The following is a 24,685-nucleotide window of genomic DNA, read 5'->3' as shown; positions in this document are numbered from 1 at the left end:
TCAGAAGAGGCTTCCTTCTGGGGTGACAGCCATGCAGACCAATTTGATGTAGTGTGCGGCGTATGGTCTGAGCACTGACAGGCTGACCCCCCACCTTTTCAATCTCTGCAGCAATGCTGACAGCACTCCTGCGCCTATCTTTCAAAGACAGCAGTTGGATGTGACGCTGAGCACGTGCACTCAGCTTCTTTGGACGACCAACGCGAGGTCTGTTCTGAGTGGACCCTGCTCTTTTAAAACGCTGGATGATCTTGGCCACTGTGCTGCAGCTCACTTTCAGGGTGTTGGCAATCTTCTTGTAGTCTTGGCCATCTTCATGTAGCGCAACAATTCGTCTTTTAAGATCCTCAGAGAGTTCTTTGCCATGAGGTGCCATGTTGGAACTTTCAGTGACCAGTATGAGAGAGTGTGAGAGCTGTACCACTAAATTGAACACACCTGCTCCCTATGCACACCCGAGACCTAGTAACACTAGCGAGTCACATGACATTTTGGAGGGAAAATGACAAGCAGTGCTCAATTTGGACATTTAGGGGTGTAGTCTCTTAGGGGTGTACTCACTTTTGTTGCCGGTGGTTTAGACATTAATGGCTGTATATTGAGTTATTTTGAGGGAAGAATAAATTTACACTGTTATATAAGCTGCACACAGACTACTTTTCATTGTGTCAAAGTGTCTTTTTGTCAGTGTTGTCCCATGAAAAGATATACTTAAATATCTGCAGAAATGTGAGGGGTGTACTCACTTTTGTGATACACTGTATTTATACTGTATAACATAGTTTATCATGGGTGATGAATTTTTTTATAATACTGAAATCATACACTAGAGGTCCTGCCTGAACGAATATTTCATACTCTAATTAATCATCTTACATTTACCTAAATAAAGTATTTACATTTTATTGGAGACCATTAGTAACAGCTCATTCCAAGTGGCATGTGTCATATAAAGTGTTTTACAATATTTCACAATATGCAGTGTTGCTGGTGTTGTTTTTGACTCATCACTTTCTTTTCAGATCCACATCAAGTCTAGTACTAAGACTTCCTACTACCATCTGCACAGTATTGCACGCCTTCGACATGTGATCAGCGATGACAATGCTAACATGTTGGGTAATACTTTCATCTTTTCACACCTAGATTTTTGCAATTCTCTTCTTAACGGTCTTTGAGCTAAACTCTTAAATCGGCTTAAGCTCATGGAAAATTTAGCACCCAGAGTCCTCAAATACTAAGCGGTCTGCCCACATCACTCCCATACTCAATCAACTTCATTGGCTTTTGATAGCTTCTCATATTAAATACAAAATAATTCTGCTTACTTTTTAAGCCCTTCATGGCCTCGCCCTTAGCTAACTTACGGCACTTCTTCACCCTTACTGTCCCAACTGCTCTCTTAGATCCTCTGGCCCAGGGCTGTTCCCCGTTTTAGACTTGCGTCTGTGGGCGGCAGGTCTTTAAGTTCCAAATTCTAGAACACTCTACCGAAATCTCTTCACAAATGTTTCGCCATCTCTTCCTTTAAAGGTCAACTAAAACGTTTCCTCTTTACACACACATTATTCTTCTTTTTCTATGTCTTTGTTGTGTTCTTTCTTCTAATATTTACTTTGTAAAGCATTTTTGGGTATGTGAAAGGTGCAATATAAATTTAACCGAATCTGAAACAGGACAACAATAATACAAATTCATAAAATTAAATTTATAATATTATTTTACATGTTTAACCACCTCTTGTCAGTGGTCAGTGTCGTGGCAGGTCCAAATTTCTCATAATCACTAGAAAAAATGCAGTAACACACCATGGACTAACACCAATCCACCAATTCACTGCCTTGGCCATATCCCCCTCAGACAAAGGCTATTATCTCTGTATGTAGAGGCCCAACTGGCCATTAACAGCACTAGGGATTCGAAACATCCTGCATCCTGGTTATAGTGTGCTGGCGTAATTTACTGCCGTGCCACTCGGACGCCCACGTCTTCAAATGGTGTCAAAGTTTGTTGTCTTAAAATCTTTTAATATCAAAAGGCAATCATACTTCTAATACACACTCACTCACTCTCACTCACTCACTCACTTTCTTAACCGCTTATCCAATCAGGGTCGCGGGGGGTGCTGGAGCCTATCCCAGCTTTTCAATGGGCGCAAGGCACACAGTAACACCCTGGACAGGACGCCAGTCCATCGCAGGGCAGACACACACACACACACACACACACACACATACACACACCCATTCACCTATAGGGCACTTCAGTGTCTCCAATTAACCTGACTGCATGTTTTTGGACTGTGGGAGGAAACCGGAGAACATGCAAACTCAGAACCCAGACTGCCCCACGTGGGGATCAAACCCAGGACCTTCTTGCTGTGAGGTGACAGTGCTACCCACTTAGCCACCATGCCGCCCTTCTGATACACATTTGTACTAAAATAAGAAATACAGTCAGTAGTCATTTATAATAGAACAGGCATGTCACTGACTAAATAAATCCACAGTGCAGCAGCTGGGCAGTGCAGATGTGCTCACATTGGATAAAAGAGGACCAGATTTACACTGACAAAGCTTGAGCAGTGTTGCAGATGTATTAGTATGATTAAAAGGTTATCTATTAATGTATCTCTATTATTAAATTATCTCAACAATAAATTTACATGTATGTATTTGGGTAATGATTTTAGTCATAGAGTGTTAAATGTCTTGTTTTAGGCTCCAATATTGCCCCCATAATACCTTCTTGAATTTTTGGTCCAATTTTTGGTCCAATTTATTTCTGTAAACCATAACAAACTGTTTACTATATTAGTTTGGACAGTTTCTTGGTTACCTTGAAACCTAATGCCCTTCGTCAAGAAATTTGTACCCTTAAACTAAATGTTTCCTTTAAACACAACGTGTTCAGTTTGCTTTTTTAAAAAAGTATTTATTTCATTTTAAATTAACAACGAACAGTCGCTTTGTTCAGCGCTCAACTTGAGTGGTGCGGTAAAACGGCATCAAAGTGCGCGTATGAGACGAAACTGCATTTGTGTGGAATAACCGTCAGATTCACTCTGAAACGTCCAGATGTATATGTGTTTATCTGGATTTTCCTCACTGTTTCACTTTTAAACTTCTGTTACAGCTCGGGGTGCTGAGAAATTGTATTATTTTTTATTTCAGTGTTTTTATATTATATTTGTGTTATTTTCAGTGTAAAAGTGTTAAAAACAACCCCATTATATTACATTAGCCTAAAATATATGCAAGTCCACGGGACCATGGAACGCATTAAAAGGTTTTCCATACATCCTTATGGGAAATAATACCTTGAAACTTAACGTCTTTTAAACTCAACGCCACTCCCATGAACCAACTCATGTTGAGTTTTAAGGTATCACTGTAGTTGTAATATGTTTAGTACCATTATTTCTGAGCTATGAAATTGAACCAAACATAAGACTGTAATATGAGGAATGTAATATGCAATTCAAAACTAAATAATACCCCCCCACACACACAAGCAAGCAATAGCTAGTTTATAATACAGATCCTCTAGTGTGTGCTACTTTTAGAACAATAAGCTTCTACACAATTGTTAAACAAATTTTCCCACAACAGTAAGGATCACAGCATCGCATCCAGCTGTCTAATTATTCCCTCAGAAACCCCAAATTTGAAAATACTAAAGAGAGTACATATTTGATACAGAATATTATTGATCTCGTTGAGAGAAAATGTGGGTGTCAAGCAAGCCTAATATAACCCATGTCATTAAATTCCAACCTGGCATTATTCACCAGCCGAAATGACAGATTTTCCAGAGGTGTTTCTTTTAATCTTGTTCGAAAAGGGGAAAAACACACATGTTGGGATTTACTTTTTTATTTGTGCAATGGATAGTAGAAACACTATTGATGTGTCAGGAAAATCACCTGTTGATTATTACCTGTCAAAATAGAGGAAAATGTTATTGTATTCTTTATGATGCAGAGATAAAAAAAGAAATGTGTTCTTTGATGCAAAACAAGTCAACATGTGTACATGTTGCACCAAATTTCATTATATAGTAAAGCATATTGAGAGAAAGTACTAAGTGATGTTTATTTCCAAGTTTAAGTTTAATTCCAGTTTTAAAAAAACACTATTTACAAATTTAAATGTAATAATCTACATGATGAAGAAATTTGTAATACTGGAACATTGCTGTTAGGATATAAATCAACACACATACAGTAAAGGCTTATTTACAGTAAATAATTAATTTGGCCAAAATGCCAGGTTGGAAATTAATTCAAGTCAAGTAAAGTCAAATTTATTTATATAGCGCTTTTTATAATGGACCTTGTCTTAAAGCAACTTTACAGAATCCAGGACCAACAGACCAAAAACCCCTGTTGAGCAAGTCGAGGGCAACATTGGCAGAGATAAACTCCCTTAAAACTACAGGAAGAATTCTTGAGAGGAACCAGACTCAGCAGGGACCCCCATCCTCCTTGGGTGGCCTGGAGGATACTTTGAATAAATAGGATTTACACAAATCATACAAACACAAAATTAAATCGAAGGAAAAGTTATAACTAGCAAAAAATAATTGCAGTTCTTCATTATTTGTCTGTGATAAAGTCCTTAGTGAGTTCCCGACATTTTTGGTGCAAACAAGCCAGGTTTCCGTCACATCTATCAGGAGCAGCATTGTTGGCACAGCAGTCTCGATACAGTCTTTAACCTCGGGGTAAAACAACAGAAGATGTAGTTAAAATGGGAAATCATTAAAAGTAAAATATCAGTTCTGCAGAGAGTAGCATTAGACTCCGGCACCCGTAATTATTACAGCATAACTAAAAGAGAAGCAAGCAGGTAACAAGGTCATGAAGGCTTTCGCAGGACATCAGTGCCCACCTCCCCCACCGTCATCAAACCTGAGTGATCTGACTAGAGAAGCAACCCAACATCCTTGATCACTACAAGTTTCTATGACCTAGAACCCCCAAGCTCTGCTCCTTTGTCTTTTTTCGGGGTGGGCAGCTCCGGTCCTAGATCAGTCAGATGCAGACAGAAGCCAAGACGCAGTGCCAGCAAATCTGACAAACATGAGAGCCCAGACCCCAGACATTAAGGACCCATATTATTGACATGGGTTATGTTTCGCTTGTGTGACACTTGTGTGATTTTCTTTCAATGAGATCAATGCTTTCTGTAACAAATATCTACTGTTGTTAGTATTTTTACATTTGGGGTTTCTAAGGGAGTAATTAGAGGGCTGGATGCAATGCTGTGCTTCCTACTGCAAACACACAAATCTGTTTTGTAGTCATTTTAATGTAGTAAACCTTTACTGGACTAGCAATCGAAAGGTTGCTGGTTCAAGTCTCACCACTGCCAGGTTGCCACTGTTGGGCCCTTGAACAAGTACCTTAACCTTTAATTGCTTAGAAAATATGCCGAAAATGTAAATGTAAATTTATTGTTCTAAAAGTAGCACACACTAGATCTGTATTATAAACTATTGATTGCTTGCTTTTGTATGTGTGTGTGTGTGTGTGTGTGTGTGTGTGTGTGTGTGTGGAGGGGGGCTTTTATGGACATGGGAAACCATACAAAACTCCTCAGACAGTGACCCAGAAATGAGTGTACCCAATACCCATATTGCTATACAGCACCTTCACTACAAGCTGTGCATTTATATGTAATGCCACTGTAGCGGTGGCAATATTTAACTACTAAACACATCACTACATCATTAATAACTGCTCTGTAGCTATGCAATATATGTAAAACTCAGGTTACATTCAATCTGTCAAAAGTGTGTAATTTGTCTTCTTTATAGTGTGTATTTGATTTGATTTAATGTACAATGCTACTGGGACTCTAATTTCCTTTAGGATCAATAAAGTATCTATCTATCTATCTATCTATCTATCTATCTATCTATCTATCTATCTATCTATCTATCTATCTATCTATCTATCTATCTATCTATCTATCTATCTATCTATCTATCTATCTATCTATCTATCTATCTATCTATCTATCCATCCATCCATCCATCCATCCATCCATCCATCCATCCATCCATCCATCCATCCATCCATCCATCCATCCATCCATCCATCCATCCATCCATCCATCCCGAAGTAGGACTTCTGAACAATACATTATTTTTAACAGTATTTTTAACCTCTCTGAGAGACACCCATCAATATAAAACTAGAGGAAATGTCAATGCCAAGTCAAAAAACACATTAAAGTACACTGGTGGTGCCAGCTTAAGTTTACTGTTGTATAAGTAGTCAAACTAAAACATGAATTTAAATAACCTGACTGCTGATTTTAATTATATGAATTAGTTTATTGTTAAATTAGTCATTACTTTCACAGGAGAAAAGAAAAAAAAACATTCAACATTCCAGTTGGCTTATCAGCATTGCGTGACAAAGCCGATTATGTGTTGTATGGCCTAGCACTGACAGAAGAACACCAACAAACATATACAGGAGTAAGTAAGCACAAGCTAAACTTTAAAACACTGACAGCCACAAGGATAAACTACATGATGACCATAACAAGGTGCACTTACAAGGTACAAATACTGCAACTTTCCCTTATTGATGTTCTTCTAAATATCACTGCTTGTATGCCCTGTTAAGAGACTGATAAGTCATTCCTGTGGGGAAAAGGGACACTTGAAATGCACATGCACAACACCAAAGAGGAGGCATAAAGTCGAAGATGATGCACAGGGTAAACCTCAAGCTCAATCTCAAGAATGGTTATCCATAATAAGTCATGTTGTATCATGTCAAATGCCTTTGTAAAATCATCAAAATGATTCTCTTCAGGGGGTCGAATAATTATAAGACTGCAGCAGTCATTAAAAGTGGTATTTTGTTTTGATTATTGTTATATTAGTTGTGTTTAGCAACTTAAATTGCTCTTTTTTGATTAGTTTATTGCAAACAGATAAAAGTTTGTAAAATTTGCTAGTAAACCTAATTTGCAATGGGGGTTAAATAATTTTGGCTGCAAGTATACATACCCTGCTCTACTGGACCCAAACAACAGGCAAGATGCTTTATTAAACCGCTACTTGAATATCAGATATGGGTGACTAAAGCAAGAACATCTGGTACTGTGAAGATTAATCATTCCATCCAATCTTTCAAATGGCAAATGGCACCTTCTTTTCCAGACATCACCTTTCCGGACATCACCAGAAAAAAAAGTTGTAATCTTTGTAATCAAATCTTTGTCAAATGTTTAGCTGTATAGGAGGTACCAAAGACGGACATTACTGACACACGTACTCCTCCCTGGACAAAGTTTGGAAGAGCAACTTTGGAACCAATAGACTAGACTTGTGAGATAGACTTACTATGCAGAAAGAACATACAGGTAAGTTATGCTCCTAGGTGTGTTGATGTACGAGGGATCTTCAAAACGTTTCCGCACTTTTATAATTCCATTGGAAACGGTGAAAGCAGGAGGAGTAGTAATCGGTCGTGTCTGAGAGAGTGAGAGGGAGCTTATAATCTGAATTTGTTTGATTGTTTGTTTATTAGGATTTTAACGTCATGTTTTACACTCTTTGGTTACATTCATGACAGGAAACGGTAGTTACTTATTACGCAAGATTCATCAGTTCACAAGGTTATATCGAACACAGTCTTGAACAATTTAGTGTCTCCAATTCACCTCACTTGCATGTCTTTGGACTGTGGGAGGAAACCGGAGCACCTGGAGGAAACCCACGCGAACACGGGGAGAACATGCAAACTCTACACAGAAAGTCCCCAGACCACCCCACCTGGGGATCGAACCCAGGACCTTCTTGCTGTGAGGCGACAGTGCTACCCACTTAGCCACCGTGCCGTCTATAGTCTGGATTTAACGCCATCTGATTTCCACTGTTTTGGATGTGCAAAGAAGCTTTAAGGGGAAGAAGATTTTCATGTGATGATGTGAAAGCAGCGGTGCATTAGTGGCTACACACTCAACCAAATAAATTTTTTTGCTGATGGCATTAAAAAGATGGTACCATGCTGGGAAAATGCATCGGAAGGTGACTATGTAAAAAAGTGATGTAAGTTGTTTTTGAAATTCTTAATAAATAGAGTTCAAAAAAAGTGAAGAACCCTCGTGTATGCATTGTTTAGGCTAAATAAGTGCAGACATTTCAGCAAAAGGGGCAGAATGAACCTCTAAGGTATGTTGAGACAAATGTAATCATCCCCTTCTATCTAGAAAGTGAAGATGCGGCTCAGGTGGCACAGCTGTAAAAACACACGCTGTACACCAAAGCTGAGATCTCGAATACATCGTATCGAATCTCAGCTCTGCCTGCCGGCTGAGGCTGAGTGGCTACATGAATGATTGGCTTGTTGTTCAGATAGGGGTGGGATTAAGCCTGATGGGGACTCTCTCTCAGACTAGTGCGATTACGACCTCTGCTGGCTGGTTGGTGGCGCCTGCACGGAGATGGGAAAGGAGTGCGGTAGAGGGTGTGGCTCTCCGTGCACAGTGCTGTACTGCACTGCCACTGGTCAAGTGTAGGTGATAAGATGTTCGATTGCTGTGCACGTGTCGGAGGGGGCGTGGGGCGGCCTCGTTCTCCCCAATCAGGAGAGGGGACCAGCATTAGTGAGAGGAAGATTGACGGGTAGTAATTGGATGCGCTAAAGTGGGAGAAAAAGTGGGGGAAAAAAAGAAAAAGAAAAAAAGAAAAGTAAAGATGTGTTATGTCAAAAAAGGTACCAATGTAAAGATGTGTAACAGACACAGAGTGATGACGCTGGGTAATGTGAGACGAGACAAGTTACCATGTGAGAGTTCTTAATAAACACGTTTAAATATAATCGGACTCACGGTTTTTTATTTAATACGCATCAGATTATCAGATAAAGTGCTCAGGAGTGTATAAAGTGTGTGTTTAAGTGTGTGTGTGTGCAGTCTGAAACCCGCCCCTTTCCATTGGGCATGCTGGGATGGGTGTTTTACAGATCAAGAATGGAGAGCTAGAAACACACACACACACACACACATACACACACACATCTCTCAGCCCGTCATCGCCTTGCTTGGATTAGTTTCCACAATCGCTGTGTGTCTGGTTGACACTCACTGATCGGCTGAGAACTGAACTTATATCGATCCTGTTTAGATCACACTGATTAATCCAGCACCAGTGTCAGCTCAAGTAGCAGTTGAAGAGTGTGGAAGCTAGGCTGGCTCTTCCTGGTAAGTGATTTCGCAAATGAGAAAGTTGAGTAGCTAAATGGCTAAGCTAAGTAGCTAATGACATGCTTTAATATCCTGTCGACAGCTTGTTGGCTCTAAATGTCAACTTTGAAACGAATTCTGTACCGCATTTATTATGTAAATTGGAGGAATTGATAGCGCGGCTGCGTTGTGTTTACTTAGTTAGCACACCAAGCTAACTGCACACTGCTGAAAAGTTTAGCTAAAGTTTTGAGCCAGTTAGCTTCACTCTGGTTAGCCAGTTAGCTGCTAACTGGTCACTTTGACATGATAATTTTCCATGACCGGTCAGTATTAGTGATTATATATGTCATTTTAATGCAATTAAAGCAGCCCGCTGTGTGTAAACACCTCATTTTGTGCTGAAATGTTTGTACCCAGTGGTACTTAACTGTCAGATACTCTTGTCGAGAAATGGGCTAACTGTTAAACCATGAAAGCTTGTTTTATAACGTATTAATTACGCATTATAATTAAGTTTGGGTGTTTAATAAGAACTGTGTGTTTAATAAACGTTGTTATTTGGTTTGAATAACGTGTTTAGGCAGCTGACATTTGCGCGTCGTCACATTCTAGTCATTAATACTAAATCATGCAGAGACAGAAAGTAAACGCATGCGCACACGCAGCTGGCCACATCTAAGCATGTGTTCGACAAGACATGCTGCTAGTAGTTGTAGCAATAGTACGAAATTAATATGATTTACTTTTTTATTTTTTTTTATTTTTTAAAGATTAAACTCATATCAGTATTTACGCATCCACCACTATTAACACTTTTGGTACTTTTTTTTATATTTTACCTTTTTTCGTTCTTTACTATATTTTATTTGTACCAGAAAGCAGCAGCCCCACGACCCACATATAAGAGTGTTTAAGACACTCTCAGCTGCTTGAATATGTTAAAGTTTTATATTTACTTTTATACACTGCCCGGCCAAAAAAAAGGTCACACACACTAATATTTCGTTGGACCGCCTTTAGCTTTGATTACGGCACGCATTCGCTGTGGCATTGTTTCCACGAGCTTCTGCAATGTCACAACATTTATTTCTGTCCAGAGTTGCATTAATTTTTTCCCAAGATCTTGTATTGATGATGAGAGATTTGGACCACTGTGCAAAGTCTTCTCCAGCACATCCCAAAGATTTTCAATGGGGTTCAGGTCTGGACTCTGTGGTGGCCAATCCATGTGTGAAAATGATGTCTCATGCTCCCTGAACCATTCTTTTACAATTTGAGCCCGATGAATCCTGGCATTGTCATCTTGGAATATGCCCGTGCCATCAGGGAAGAAAAAATCCATTGATGGAATAACCTGGTCGTTCAGTATATTCAGGTAGTCAGCTGACCTCATTCTTTGGGCACATAACGTTGCTGAACCTAGACCTGACCAACTGCAGCAACCCCAGATTATAGCACTGCCCCCACAGGCTTGTACGGTAGGCACTAGGCATGATGGGTGCATCACTTCAGCCGCCTCTCTTCTTACCCTGATGCGCCCATCACTCTGGAACAGGATAAATCTGGACTCATCAAACCACGTGACCTTCTTCCGTTGCTCCAGGGTCCAATCTTTATGCTCCCTAGCAAATTGAAGCAGTTTTTGCCACTGACAAGTGGTTTTCTTAAGGCTACGCAGCTGTTTAGTCCCAATCTCTTGAGTTCCCTTTGCATTGTGTGTGTGGAAATGCTCTTACTGTCACTATTAAACATATCCCTGAGTTCTACTGTAGTTTTTTTACCATTTGATTTCACCAAACTTTTAAGTGAACGCCGATCACAATCATTCAAGATTTTTTTCCGACCACATTCCTTCCTCGAAGATGCTGTTTACCCACCGTCCTTCCACTTTTTACTAATGCACTGGACAGTTCTTAACCCGATTTTAGTAGTTTCAGCTTCTCCTTAGATGTTTTCTTTGCTTGATGCATGCCAATAATTTAACCCTTCTGAAACAGATTAACATCTTTTCCACGTCTTTCGACATGGTTGTATAACAAATGAGAAGCTACTCACTGCATCAGTTAGGGTTAAATAACTTGTTGCCAGCTGAAACATAATCACCCATGCAGTAATTATCCAATGGGAGGCTCTTACCTATTTGCTTAGGTAAATCCAGGTGGTGACCTTTTTTTTTGGCCAGGCAGTGTATAAGTACATAAATGCAGAAGATTGGTGTTTATTAACCTTGTGTCCGATTACTTGCAAGCGAGAGCAGTGATTGCCATGACATCTGATTGACAACTATGAATGGATGAACTGCTATAAATATCTTGGGTAGGAAAATTTGCAAACACACAGATTTACATTACATTTACATTTTTGCCATTTAGCAGACGCTTTTATCCAAAGCGACTTACAGTCCTCTGACAGTGTATATTGTCCAAGCAATTAAAGGTTATTGGCCTTGCTCAAGGGCCCAACAGTGACAACCTGGCAGTGGTGGGGCTTGACCCAACGACTTTTGTTAAGTAGTCCATTCTGCTGGGAAACCTTGGGTCCTGTCATCCACGTGGATGTTACTTTGACATGCACCACCTACCTAAGCATTATTGCAGACCATGTACTCCCTTTCATGGAAACGGTATTCCTTGATGGCTGTGGCCTCTTTCAGCAGGAGAATGCACCCTGCAACAAAGCAAAAATGGTTCAGTAATAGTTTGAGGAGCACAACAATGAGTTTGAGGTGTTGACTTGGCTTCCAATTTCAATCGAGCATCTGTGAGATGTGCTGGACAAACAAGTCAGATTAATGGAGGCCCCACCTCGCAACTTACAGGAGTTAAAGGATCTGGTGCTAACATTTTGGTGCCAGATACCACAGCACACCTTTAGGGGTCTAGTGGAGTCCATGCCTTGATGCGTCGGCTGTTTTGGCAGCAAAAGGTGGACCAACACTATTAGGGAGGTGGTCATAATGTTATGCCTGATCGGTGTATGTCCAAATACAAAGCATCAGCATAATAATGTGGACATTGATACACCAGCTAGTGTAACACAGCATTTAAATGTTCATTCAAACATTAGGAAACGTGTTGAATCAGAACTAACGATGAAGCTTACGTATTGACAAAAACCACGTTGCTGGTCAGTCACATTGACCTGGTGGCACTTTCTCTGTGTGTGTGGGCGTGGAAGTGAAGTCTGTCTGTCTGTCTGTCTGTCTGTCTGTCTGTCTGTCTGTCTGTCTGTCTGTCCCGATCAGCCATAACATTAAAACCACCTCCTTGTTTCTACACTCACTGTCCATTTTATCAGCTCCACTTACCATATAGAAGCATTAGTAGTTCTACAATTACTGACTGTAGTCCATTTGTTTCTCTGAATGCTTGTTATCCCCCTTTCATGCTGTTCTTCAATGCTCAGGACTCTCCCAGGACCACTACAGAGCAGGTATTATTTGGGTGGTGGATCATTCTCAGCACTGCAGTGACACTGACATGGTGGTGGTGTGTTAGTGTGTGTTGTGCTGGTATGAGTGGATCAGACTCAGCAGTGCTGGTGGAGTTTTTAAACACCTCACTGTCACTGCTGGACTGAGAATAGTCCACCAACCAAAAATATATCCACCCGACAGCACCCCGTGGGCAGTGTCCTGTGACCACTGATGAAGGTCTAGAAGATGACCAACTCAAACAGCAGCAATAGATGAGCGATCGTCTCTGACTTTACATCTACGAGGTGGACCAACTAGGTAGGAGTGTCTAATAGAGTGGACAGTGAGTGGACACGGTATTTAAAAACATACCAGCACAGCACACACTAACACACCACCACCATGTCAGTGTCACTGCAGCACTGAGAATGATCCACCACCTAAATAATACCTGCTCTTTGGTGGTCCTGTGGGGGTCCTGACCATTGGAGAACAGGGTGACAGCAGGCTAAAATGGTCTGTAGAGAAACAGATGGACTACAGTCAGTAATTGTAGAACTACAAAGTGCTTCTATATGGTAAGTGGAGCTGATAAAATGGACAGTGAGTGTAGGAACAAGGAGGTGGTTTTAATGTTATGGCTGATCAGAGTATATATCAGAAAATGAGACAAATTAGTGCTTTTGGAAAATAAATTGATGATCTGCTTTCATATGGGACTTTTTGTCATTTGTCACATTCTTATGGCAGATTAGCATGAATTTTTTACATAGGCTAAAGTTTACAGAAGAAAAGCCTGTTTTTTTTTCTCGTGGCAAGCAAAGCCATGCTTTTGAAGTTCTTGAAAAATCAGAATGTCGGATATTTTGTAACACCACGTCATGATTATCATCTGGCAGTATTTCTGTTGGTGGTCCTGCATCCTGGGATCTCTTTGCTTTCTGCACTCTGCATTCGGCTGCTTTCATGCTTCGTTCACCAGGAGGCTGTGTACATATTGCTGCTTACTACATGATGGGTGGCAAAACCGCTTTATGCTGGCTGTCCCACTGAGTAGCAAGCTTGAAAACAATACACAATATGGACTGACAGTATTGACAGTTTATTCACCTGCAGTTTGATATAAAATGTAGTTTAGTTTAAAACAAGATAACTTTGATAATGCTTGTTAGTTGGAGATGTGAGAGCATTTTACAGCTTATAGTTGTCATGTATTTTTTTTCCTGGAATATAATAGTTTAGGGTTTTATGAAACAATAAGAATTAGTTTTTCTTTAACATGTCTGTGCTTTGCTTTTGACTTTATTATATGTAAATAATGTAAACATTGGCGAAACTTTAAAAAGGTCTGCAGCAAACTTTCAGCTCAGTCCACCTCCTTGTTTTTCCACTCACTGTCCATTTTATCAGCTCCACTTACCATATAGAAGCACTTTGTAGTTCTACAATTACTGACTGTAGTCCATCTGTTTCTCTACATTCTTTTTAGCCTGCTTTAACCCTGTTCTTCAATGGTCAGGACACCCACAGGACCACTACAGAGCAGGTATTATTTAGGTGGTGGATCATTCTCAGCACTGCAGTGACACTGACATGGTGGTGGTGTGTCAGTGTGTGTTGTGCTGGTATGAGTGGATCAGACACAGCAGCACTGCTGGAGTTTTTAAATACTTACTGTCCACTCACTGTCCACTCTATTAGACACTCCTACCTAGTTGGTCCTTCTTGTAAATGTAAAGTCAGAGACGATCGCTCATCTAGCTCATGCTGTTTGAGTTAATCATCTTCTAGACCTTCATCAGTGGTCACAGGATACTGCCCATGGGGTGCTGTTGGCTGAATTTTTTTGGTTGGTGGACTATTCTCAGTCCAGCAGTGACAGTGAGGTGTTTAAAAACTCCATCAGCGCTGCTGTGTCTGATCCACTCATACCAGCACAAAACACAGTTGACACCATGTCAGTGTCACTGCAGTGCTGAGAATGATCCACCACCTAAATAATGCCTACTCTGTAGTGGTTCTGGGAGAGTCCTGACCATTGAAGAACAGCATTAAAGGGGGCTAACAAAGCATGCAGAGAAACGGATGGACTACAGTCAGTAATTGTAGAACTACAAAGTGCTTCTATATGGTAAGTGGAGCTGCTAAATGGACATTGAGAGTAAAAACAAGGAGGTGGGTTTAATGTTATGGCTGATCAATATATGTGTGTGTGTGTGTGTGTATATATATATGGATATGTATATAACAAAACATGTATGTAATATGTATGTAAAAGAAAGGTTCACTGTTGGCAGCTTTGGTAGGTGCTTCAGTTAAATATGCAGCAACTAGTGTCTCAATAAAAACAATGACTGTGACATTACGGAGCTGTTTACATAGATTCATGACCCTGAGCACATTAGGTTAAAAAGCACACATTTAATAACTTTAATGCTTCTGCATTAAAATACATGTAAATAGTAAGGACAAACAGAAGAGGAACTATTTTTTCATGTGATTAAGAATGCTAGTGCATGAGTCCGGCTGTTTATGCAAGAACAGGCCATTGACAGTTATACAGTGAGGGATATTATAAGGGCTTGCAAATTTCTTAGTCTTGTCAGTCCAACCGCCTTTCTCTTAATTAGATTTGGCCCCTGCTGAATTTAATTTAACAAAACAAGGCTACAAAATGTGCAGTCTGAAATTGAACCCTGGCACATGTACTGTTTTTCAAAACCCACCCCAAAAACAACATGCAGACTGTTTTAAAACTTGAGTGAACTTGTCGAACCTCAAAGGGAATGTTTCAGAAATAAGAAGGATCTTCAAAAAGTTTCCGCACTTTAATATTTTTTGTTGGAAACGTTGAGGGGGGAGGAGTAGTAATTTGTCATGTCTGAGAAACAGAGAGAGCGCTTATTGTCTGAATTTAGTGCCATCTGATTTCCACCTTTTTTGGCCACTCAAAGAAGCTTTAAGGGGAGGAAGATTTTCATGTGATGATGTGAAAGCAGCGGTGCATCAGTAGCTACATGCTCGCGGCTCAACCAAAAAAATTTTTTGCTGATGACGTTATAAAGCCGGTACATCGCTGGGAAAAATGCATCGAAAGGTGACTATGTAGATAAGTAAAAATGTAGATTTAAAAAAGTGCGGAAACTTTTTGAAGAAACCTCGTAAGTATTTTTTCAGTGGCGCAGTGGGTAGCTCTGTCTCCTCACAGCAAGTACGGCATGAGGTTGATTACCCGGCCGGGCGGCCAGTGTCCTTTCTGTGTGGAGTTTGCATTTTCTTTCTCTGTCCCTGTGGGTTTCCTCTTGGTGCTCCGGTTTCCTCTCACAAGTCCAAAGACATGCAGTCAGGCCAAGTGTAGCTACTAAAAATTGCCCTAAGTGTGTGTGTATGCACTGTGATGGACTGGAAACCTGTCCTGGGTGTTTCCTGCCTTTCTCCCAATGAATCAGACTCATCACAACCATGACCAGATTAAAGTTGAAACAGACAATGAATGAATGTTTTTTAAATTTTACTTATTTATTTAGTCAAGTCAACTTTATTTATATAGCGCTTTTTACAATAGACATTGTCTCAAAGCAACTTTACAAAATCCAGGACCAACAGATACAAAACCCCCTGTTGAGCATGCCAAGGGCGACTGTGGCAAGGAAAAACTCACTGAAAATTACAGGAAGAAACCTTGAGAGGAACCAGACTCAGCAGGGCCCATCCTTCTTGGGTGGCCTGGAGGATACTTTAAATAAGTAGGATTTACACAAATCATACAAACACAGAATTAAATGAACTACAAGTTATAACTGGCAATAAATAAATAAATAAATAATAATAATAGAGTTGTTATTTGGTCTAGTCTTCAATAAAGTCTATAGTGAGTTCTTGTCATTCTTGGTGCAATTATGCCAGACCTGTCACATCCGGCAGGAGCAGCATCATTGTCACGGCAGTCTCGACTTCAATCCTTAACCTTGGCGGGTAAACAGGTTTCCATCAGAATGCCCTCTGGGTAAAACAACAGAGAATGTAGAGAATGTAATGTAGAGAATGTAATTTACTTTACTGCTTTATCTTGGTCAGGGTCTAAGTGGTTTTACTGGTGAACACTGGGTGCAAACCCTGAACAGAGTGCCAATCCGTCGCAGGGCTCTGTGCAGTGCATTGAAACTCATGAAGAAAATCAAATAAGACACCCCAGTAATGCCAATTTCACACTACATGACTTTCCAAGTCGTCAGGTCGCTGTGCAGTTCACACTACACATCTGGATCTCTTGTAATCGGGAGTCTTTCAAATCGGTGTGGCTTTCACACTACATGACTGATTGGCGATAGGGGGTTTCACACTACATGAGCTATCACCAACTGGAATCGCAGGCGAGCTTCTCTGGTCTCCCAAACTACGTTTTGTCACGAAAGTGACGAGGAGTTTAATGATACCACGTCCAAAAATTGCACGTCAACAATTAGCGAGCGTTCAAAGTTTGTGCGCTGATGTGCAGCATAAAATCAAGAAGAAAAAATAAATGAATCTGATTTGGCTTGGATTGTTCTATAGTGAGTTGGAGGTTATTCAATATTTTTTGCAATGCAACATTGGTGTTATGTTTTGTAGAGAACGATAAGGTCAGAAATACTGTAAAACGTGTGTGTGTGTCTACCGATGTATTTTGATATAAACTATATTATGCCCCTGTCCCACCTTTTTACAACTCCTCCCCTGCGTTTCCCCTCACCCCGTATCTTGCGTTCTCATTGGCTGTTCGACAGAGCACGCATTGCAACTCAGCTCAAGATATTTGTCAAGCTAGATATCTCTCTTCGGCGAGCCGCTCGGATCGAGTAGTTGAGTAGTTCACACATAGTGATTGAGAGCCGAGTTTCGATCGCCGAGCGAATGCCGAGTTGCTCCAGAGCCGGCAAATCTAGCGCGAGAACAGTCGCCGAGCGAAAATCAGGGCATAAATTGTGTAGTGTGAACTAAGCCATCTAAAACTAGGCTCAGTAACAATTAAGCTTAATTGTGTGTAAGAACAAAGATTGAATAGGAAGAAAACAAACTAAGTTTTAATTGTACAAGCCAATTAAACCTACTAAAGACAGACAAAGCTCAAAGTTGCCATGACATCAAAAGCGACATTTTCCCAAATCGCACACTACTGTACTACAGGGCATTTAAGGCATGTACAAAGAGAACATTACTTGCCCAAATGCCTGACCCAACAGTTAAGAGGTCCAGTGGCTCTGGAGGGAGTGTTTTGCTCATTTGCTTTTTATTAGGGATGCAAATTATGCCAATTTTTATTGATAACCAAACATTATTCACCAATGGTTAACAGTTAACAGTCATGCTTAAAGCATCCCATGAAAATATAAAAAACAGTGATAGAACAGTAAGATAAACATCATGAGCAGAACCAGTTTGGCATTCAGAATGTAAATTTGAAGCAGAGTCAGTAGCAAACTGTTCATTACAAGCTTTAACTAAACATGCTAAAGAATAAAATCAGTTTATTAAAGCTTTTCCTGTCAGTATTAGATCAGTTATTATATGATTAGCAGGGTTTTACCTTTATACGTAAAGATGATGCAGAATATCCACATCAGTTTTGATGAAACAAAAGTTGAATCTACAGGACTCCTGGTCCTACATCTGGCGTATGAAGACCCACCCACCAGAGTTCAGAATCTCGGCGCTGGTGTGCTAGCGGAATATCGTGCTGTGCACCTGGGTGCCAATCCTAGGTTTAAGACATTAGTAAAATTAATAATAAATGAATAGGGTGTCCATATATTGTTGGACAGATATTCTAGTAGACATGTGGTCATGGGACTAGAAAATCCACTTGGGATGCTTCTTTAGTCTGTACCGTGGACTAACAAAAATCCATCAATGTCTCCTTAAAGCACTATGCTATACTATGTCCATAAACTAAGCACTTTAATATTTTAAATCTTTTGTTTATGCATTTTCTCCCCTTTTTTCTCCCTTTTAGCTCGTCCAATTGCCCAGTTGCGTCATGCTTCCTCTCCACCAATGGTGATCCCCACTCTAAGTGAGGACAACAAAGCTAACTCATGCCCCCTCCGACACATGGGCAGCCGCCGTATGCACGTTTTGTCACTTACACTTTGACGAGTGCAATGCGGATCAGCACTGTGTAAGGAGAGACACACCCTGACAGCACTCTTTTCCCATCTCTATCCGGCTTTAATATCCCACCCCTATCATGTGGCTGCTCAGCCCATTCGGCAGCCAGAGCTGAGATTCGATACGATGTATTTGAGATCCCAGCTCTGGCGTTCAGCGTGTTTTACCGCTGCCCCACCTGAGCGGCTAACACTTTTATTTTAAATACATTACCAATTTGAGACTTGGAGGCCTTTAGCTGCATGGTTTGGCACCAGTATACAATATTTTACAGGTGTTTGAAGCCTGGCATGGAAGTTAGTCAGATACTGCTCTGGAATAAGAAGGGTTTTTTTTTGCTAACAGTAAGCAGACGTCAGGATGAAGGGGCAGAAACGCGTACCTCGTGCAACCATACTGTGAACGGCAGGCAGGTGGCAAGTGCTGCTGACAGTTTAACAGTGAATATTTTACAACAGAATGTGCGGCATGCAGTAAACAAGGCTGAATGTTGTAAAGCTTATTTATCGTGCTTGTGAAGACCCCATAGATGTGCACATCTTCAGGTTCTCATATTTAAATAAAGCAGATGGCATGGGCCAGTGTGGCAATTAAAAAAAGCTTGAGATGAAAGGAGGCAAGATTCTTTGAACAGCAAACGCTGTCATGTTGGTGTCTGCGGGTACCCGAGTCAAACGGAGGTCAGGGGTTGAATTGATCAAAAATGCATTTTATTACTATTTCTCTTCAATATTGCAACAATCTAGTGGAGTACCCAACGCGTTCATTTATTCTTGCTAGTTTAGTATCTAAATCAGGGGTGTCCAAACTTTTCTTGTTGGGGGCCAGATGGAGTAAAAAATATGCAACATGAGAAACAGATTCTTTTGTAATAAAATAATTAAAATATAATTATTATTATATCTATTATATTAATATAATAATAATAATATGTTTAATTCCTATAGCGCTGTTACAATATAATAGTTATAATACACAGTCGAATATCCAGCGTCAAGTCAACTTTATTTATATAGCGCTTTTTACAATATACATTGTCTCAAAGCAACTTTACAAAATCCAGGACCAACAGATACAAAAAGAGTAATGCCGTGTGCAGCATGGACAGCAGGTAGACGGGCTTGGAGTGACTCAGTAAGGTCCTGGTAGGTTGTCTCAGGTATCTGGTGCCATGCTGACTGCAGTGCATCCCACAGCTGCACCACAATGATCAAGGTGGTCTTACAGATGCTTAATTGAGTTTAAGTCTGAGGAATTAGGGGGCCAGGGTAGTGCTTGGTCATGCTCTTCCAACCAATGCTGAACATTTCACATTGTCTTGCTGGAAGGTCCCATCCGCCTCAGGGAAGACAATCAGCATGTATGGGTGTAGGTGATCTGCAAGGATGGATTCCTACCAAAATCGGTTGAGTGCCTTCCACATGGATGCATGGGCCCAGAGAGTGCCACAAAAACATTCCCCAGATCATAACGCTGTCACCACCAGCTTGTGTTTTTCCAGCATTAGTTGTTCTATAATGTTTCTTGCCTGACACGTCAATGTCTGTTTGTTTAATGAAGCAGAAAACGTGAATCATCGGAGAAGGCAAATCTTTGCCAATCATCGGAGGTCCAATTCCGATACTGCTGTGAAAATTTAGACCTTTTCTGCCGATGCAACTTTGTTAGCAGAGGTGCAGTGACCATCCGTAGGATTTGCTAAATTATTGTTTTAAACACACATCTGGTAGCCCCATAGTTCATTCTGGCTGCTCCACTGTAGCACACCTTTGTAGCCGACGTTCACCTCTCACATCAATGACACGTGATGCTCCACAGTTTCCACGTTGCTTATTTGCAATGGTGCCATTTGTCCGCTCATGATACACTTTCACCACAGCAGCACACGAACAGTTCATAAACTGCACAGTTTTAGAAATACCGCCACTCTTGACCTGAAAGCCAATAATCATCCCTTTTTGCAACTCTGATAAATCGCCTCTTTTACCTATGACGGCAACGAGGGATATATGTGCAATCAGCCAATCGCACATCTTATATACACACCAAGCTAGTTCATGAAACCTGATTTTCTTTCATGAGTCCGTGATTCATTTTATCATAAAATCCCTACTTGCCTCTTTGCTTAAAATCATAGGAAAATGTAAAGAAATCAGCATTAGAAGACCTTCACAAGCATTGGACCTTCACAAGTCACTGGGAATGACTGAAGCTAAAAATAAATAATAATATAGTATTATTTTGACATTTTACTCTCTTAAAATACAGTAATGAGCCTAACTGACCTAAGAGACCTTAGTTTAAATGTCTGTCTTTACCTGTATAATAAATTTGAACCCCACACTAAGATTCTAGCACAAGGTAAAACAGAAAGTATACTTAAACAAGAAAGGAGTTGTAAGTGTAAACGAATGGAAGACACCAGCACTGACTGCTGTGACAGCACTGACACAATCAGTTTATATTAAGCTAAGCCACCCCCCTTGACACCTTGATATCAGAAACTAGTTTTAACAATAGACACCTGAAACCAACTAATCAGCATAGTACCTGACCATACAAATGCTCACAGCAAGATGCCTAACTTAGGAGTAGCTTACACAGTTAGATTCTAGCACAAGTTAAAACAAAGTACAGTGGTACCTCGGTTTTCGTCGATAATCCTTTCGAAAGTCGAAATATACGAAAATCGAAACAATAATTCCCATAAGGAATAAAGTAAATACAATGAATGCGTTCCTGAAAGGCAAAAATATTCACAAAAACTTATTTTACATACATTTTATAGAGAATAAATGTAGTTTTAAATACAGAAAACAATGAGAAATGATTATAAATAAGTAATGAAATGGATAAATGAACATTTAACATCACATTTACCTTTATTGAGGAGTCCTGTTGGCGTATGGAAGACGGCGAGGAAGGCAGAGGGATACCCCGATATGGCCGCGCGAGTCTTTGTTCACGTTGGCCCGTACGTTCGAAACTCGAGGTAGAAAAAAGTCGACGAAAGTCGACGAAAACCGAATCATACGAAAATAGGGGCATACGAAAACCGAGGTTTGACTGTATACTTAAACAAGAAGCCTATCTTAACCAGGAGTAGTATGTGTAAACAAATGGAAGACACCAGCACTGTTTAGTACAGTCGTATGTGGTTTGGGACACTGCCACAAATACAGATGTTTTAGTTATAACTTGAAACAACTTCAGCAGTGTGGCTAATATTTAAATTCTCTATGATTTAGAAATCAAGAGTCGTATCGTGGAATGCTGCTTGTGTTTGGGCTAGCATACAGTTTATTAGCATATACACTGATCAGCCATAGCATTAAAACCACCTCCTTGTTTCTACACTCACTGTCCATTTTATCAGCTCCACTTACCATATAGAAACACTTTGTAGTTCTACAATTACTGACTGTAGTCCATCTGTTTCTCTGCATGTTTTTAGCCTTCTTTTACTCTGTTCTTAAATGGTCAGGACCCCCACAGGACCACTACAGAGCAGGTATTATTTAGGTGGTGGATCATTCTCAGCACTGCAGTGACACTGACATGGTGGTGGTGTCAGAGTCAGAGAGTCAGAGAGGTTTTATTGTCATTTCAGCTACATACAAGTACATATTGAAACGAAACAGCGTTCCTCTAGGATCACGGTGTAACATGGTACAAAAAGTGCAAGACAATACAAAACAGTGTAAATACAACAATAAATACAAAAAATCCTATAATAAATAACTACAAAAGATATTCCTAATTATCCCTAATATAAACAAGTAATTAGAAGACAGGACTAAAGACAAGTGTTAGTACATGATGGTGAATAGATGGTACAATGGTTCATGAGGTAGTGACATGTACATTAGCAGCGTAAAATTGGCAATGCCGATAAGGTGCCTAAAAAGTAAATAAGGTGCAAAAATACAAGTAAGGTGCAGAAATTACTTGTTCAGTTCCAGGAGGTGTGCAAAAAATGCAAGTAACATAGTCAATACAGTTTAGTGTGGCAGCAGAAAATTTCCGGAGGAAATTGTTATAGTACTGAATTGAGGAGTCTGATTGCCTGAGGGATAAAACTGTTACACAGTCTGGTTGTGTTAGTCCGGATGCTGCGGTATTGTCTCCCAGACGGGAGCAGAGTAAAAAGTCCATGTGATGGATGGGTTGGATCGTCCACAATGCTGAGAGCTTTGCGGATGCAGCGGGTGTTAAAAATGTCCGTGAGAGATGGAAGAGCGACCCCGATGATCTTTTCAGCTGTCCTCACTACTCGCTGGAGAGTCTTGCGGTCCGACGCAGTACAATTTCCGAACCAGACAGTGATGCAGCCGCTCAGGATGCTCTCGATTGTTCCTCTGTAGAACGTGGTGAGAATGGGGGGTGGCAGATGAGCTTTCCTCAGTCTTCTCAAAAAGTAGAGACGCTGCTGGGCTTTCTTGGTGATAGAACTGGTGTTGAGGGTCCAGGTGAGATTCTCCTCCAGATGAACACCGAGAAATTTGGTGCTCTTGACGATCTCAACAGATGAGTCGTCGATGTGCAGTGGGGAGTGGTCCCTTAGTGTCTTTCTAAAGTCAATGACCATCTCTTTGGTTTTATCCACGTTCAGAGACAGGTTGTTGACTTCGAGCTGTGCATTGCTGTACAGTCGTGCGTAAGCAGAGTAAACAGCAGTGGACTGAGCACACAGCCTTGGGGAGCGCCGGTGCTCAGTGTGGTGGTGCTGGAGGTGTTCTTACCGATCCGGACGGACTGAGGTCTCTCAGTCAAGAAATCCAGGATCCAGTTGCAGAGAGCTGTGTTCAGGCCCAGCGTGCTCAGCTTTCCAATTAGATGCTGAGGAATGATGGTGTTGAATGCTGAGCTAAAGTCTATGAACAGTGTGTTAGTGTGTGTGGTGCTGGTATGAGTGGATCAGACACAGCAGCGCTGCTGGAGTTTTTAAATACCGTGTCCACTCACTGTCCACTCTATTAGACACTCCTACCTAGTTGGTCCACCTTGTAGATGTAAAGTCAGAGACGATCACTCATCAATTGCTGCTGTTCGAGTTGGTCATCTTCTAGGCCTTCATCAGTGGTCACAGGACGCTGCCCACAGGGCGCTGTTGGCTGGATATTTTTGGTTGGTGGACTATTCTCAGACCAGCAGTGACAATGAGGTGTTTAAAAACTCTATCAGAATTGCTGTGTCTTATCCACTCATACTGGCACAACACACATCAACACACCATCACCATGTCAGTGTCACTGCAGTGCTGAGAATGATCCACCACCTAAATAATACCTGCTCTGTGGTGGTCCTTGTAGAGTCTTAAACATTGAAGAACAGAGTGAAAGGGGGCTAACAAAGCATGCAGAGAAACAGATGGACTACAGTCAGTAATTGTAGAACCTACAGTGCTTCTATATGGTAAGTGGAGCTGATAAAATGGACAGTGTGTGTAGAAACAAGGAGGTGGTTTTAATGTTATGGCTGATCGGTGTAGTTTATAGAGCACTATTTGTTGGCGCATTCCTAGTTGCATTTCAAAGAACCTGGTGTCTTTTAAGAAGGATACAGCTGTGCAGGAGTGGTTTTGCCATTTTAAGTATTTTATTAAACATTAAAAAATCCATAGATTCTGCATAGATGTTTTTTATTATTGTGTAAAATACCAGTTCAGATGCTCTTCAACCCATGAACAAAAATGCCATGTTCTGTAAACCCCTGTAGGTGCTGTTGTCATGTCCTATAAGGATAGATTAAAGAGAAGGTACACAGACGGGAAGCATTTAGTGGGTGGCTGTTTATTTTTGCACGGTTGTTTGCCTGATATTTCGGCAGAATAGACTACGTTGGATCACACAAGCCCAGAGGGGCTGCATCCCTTTGCATGCCTGTAGGGAGTTCTCTTTTTAACTCCAGT

At 40.6% G+C, this 24,685-nt stretch overlaps 1 protein-coding gene across 1 annotated transcript in view; it reads left to right on the top strand.

The window, feature by feature from the left end:
* The first annotated feature begins 9,007 nt into the window (after positions 1-9,007).
* The window catches only part of nek7 (NIMA-related kinase 7), a 141,453-nt gene continuing 125,775 nt past the window's right edge, over positions 9,008-24,685 (top strand). Inside the window, exon 1 of the mRNA XM_063012711.1 lies at positions 9,008-9,227. The gene's annotated coding sequence lies outside the window, so the exon portion shown is untranslated. The remainder of the gene's footprint in view (positions 9,228-24,685) is intronic.

This window comes from Trichomycterus rosablanca, chromosome 17, assembly GCF_030014385.1.
Source record: "Trichomycterus rosablanca isolate fTriRos1 chromosome 17, fTriRos1.hap1, whole genome shotgun sequence".
Taxonomy (NCBI): Eukaryota; Metazoa; Chordata; class Actinopteri; order Siluriformes; family Trichomycteridae; genus Trichomycterus; species Trichomycterus rosablanca.
This window is presented reverse-complemented; position numbering and strand designations above follow the sequence as displayed.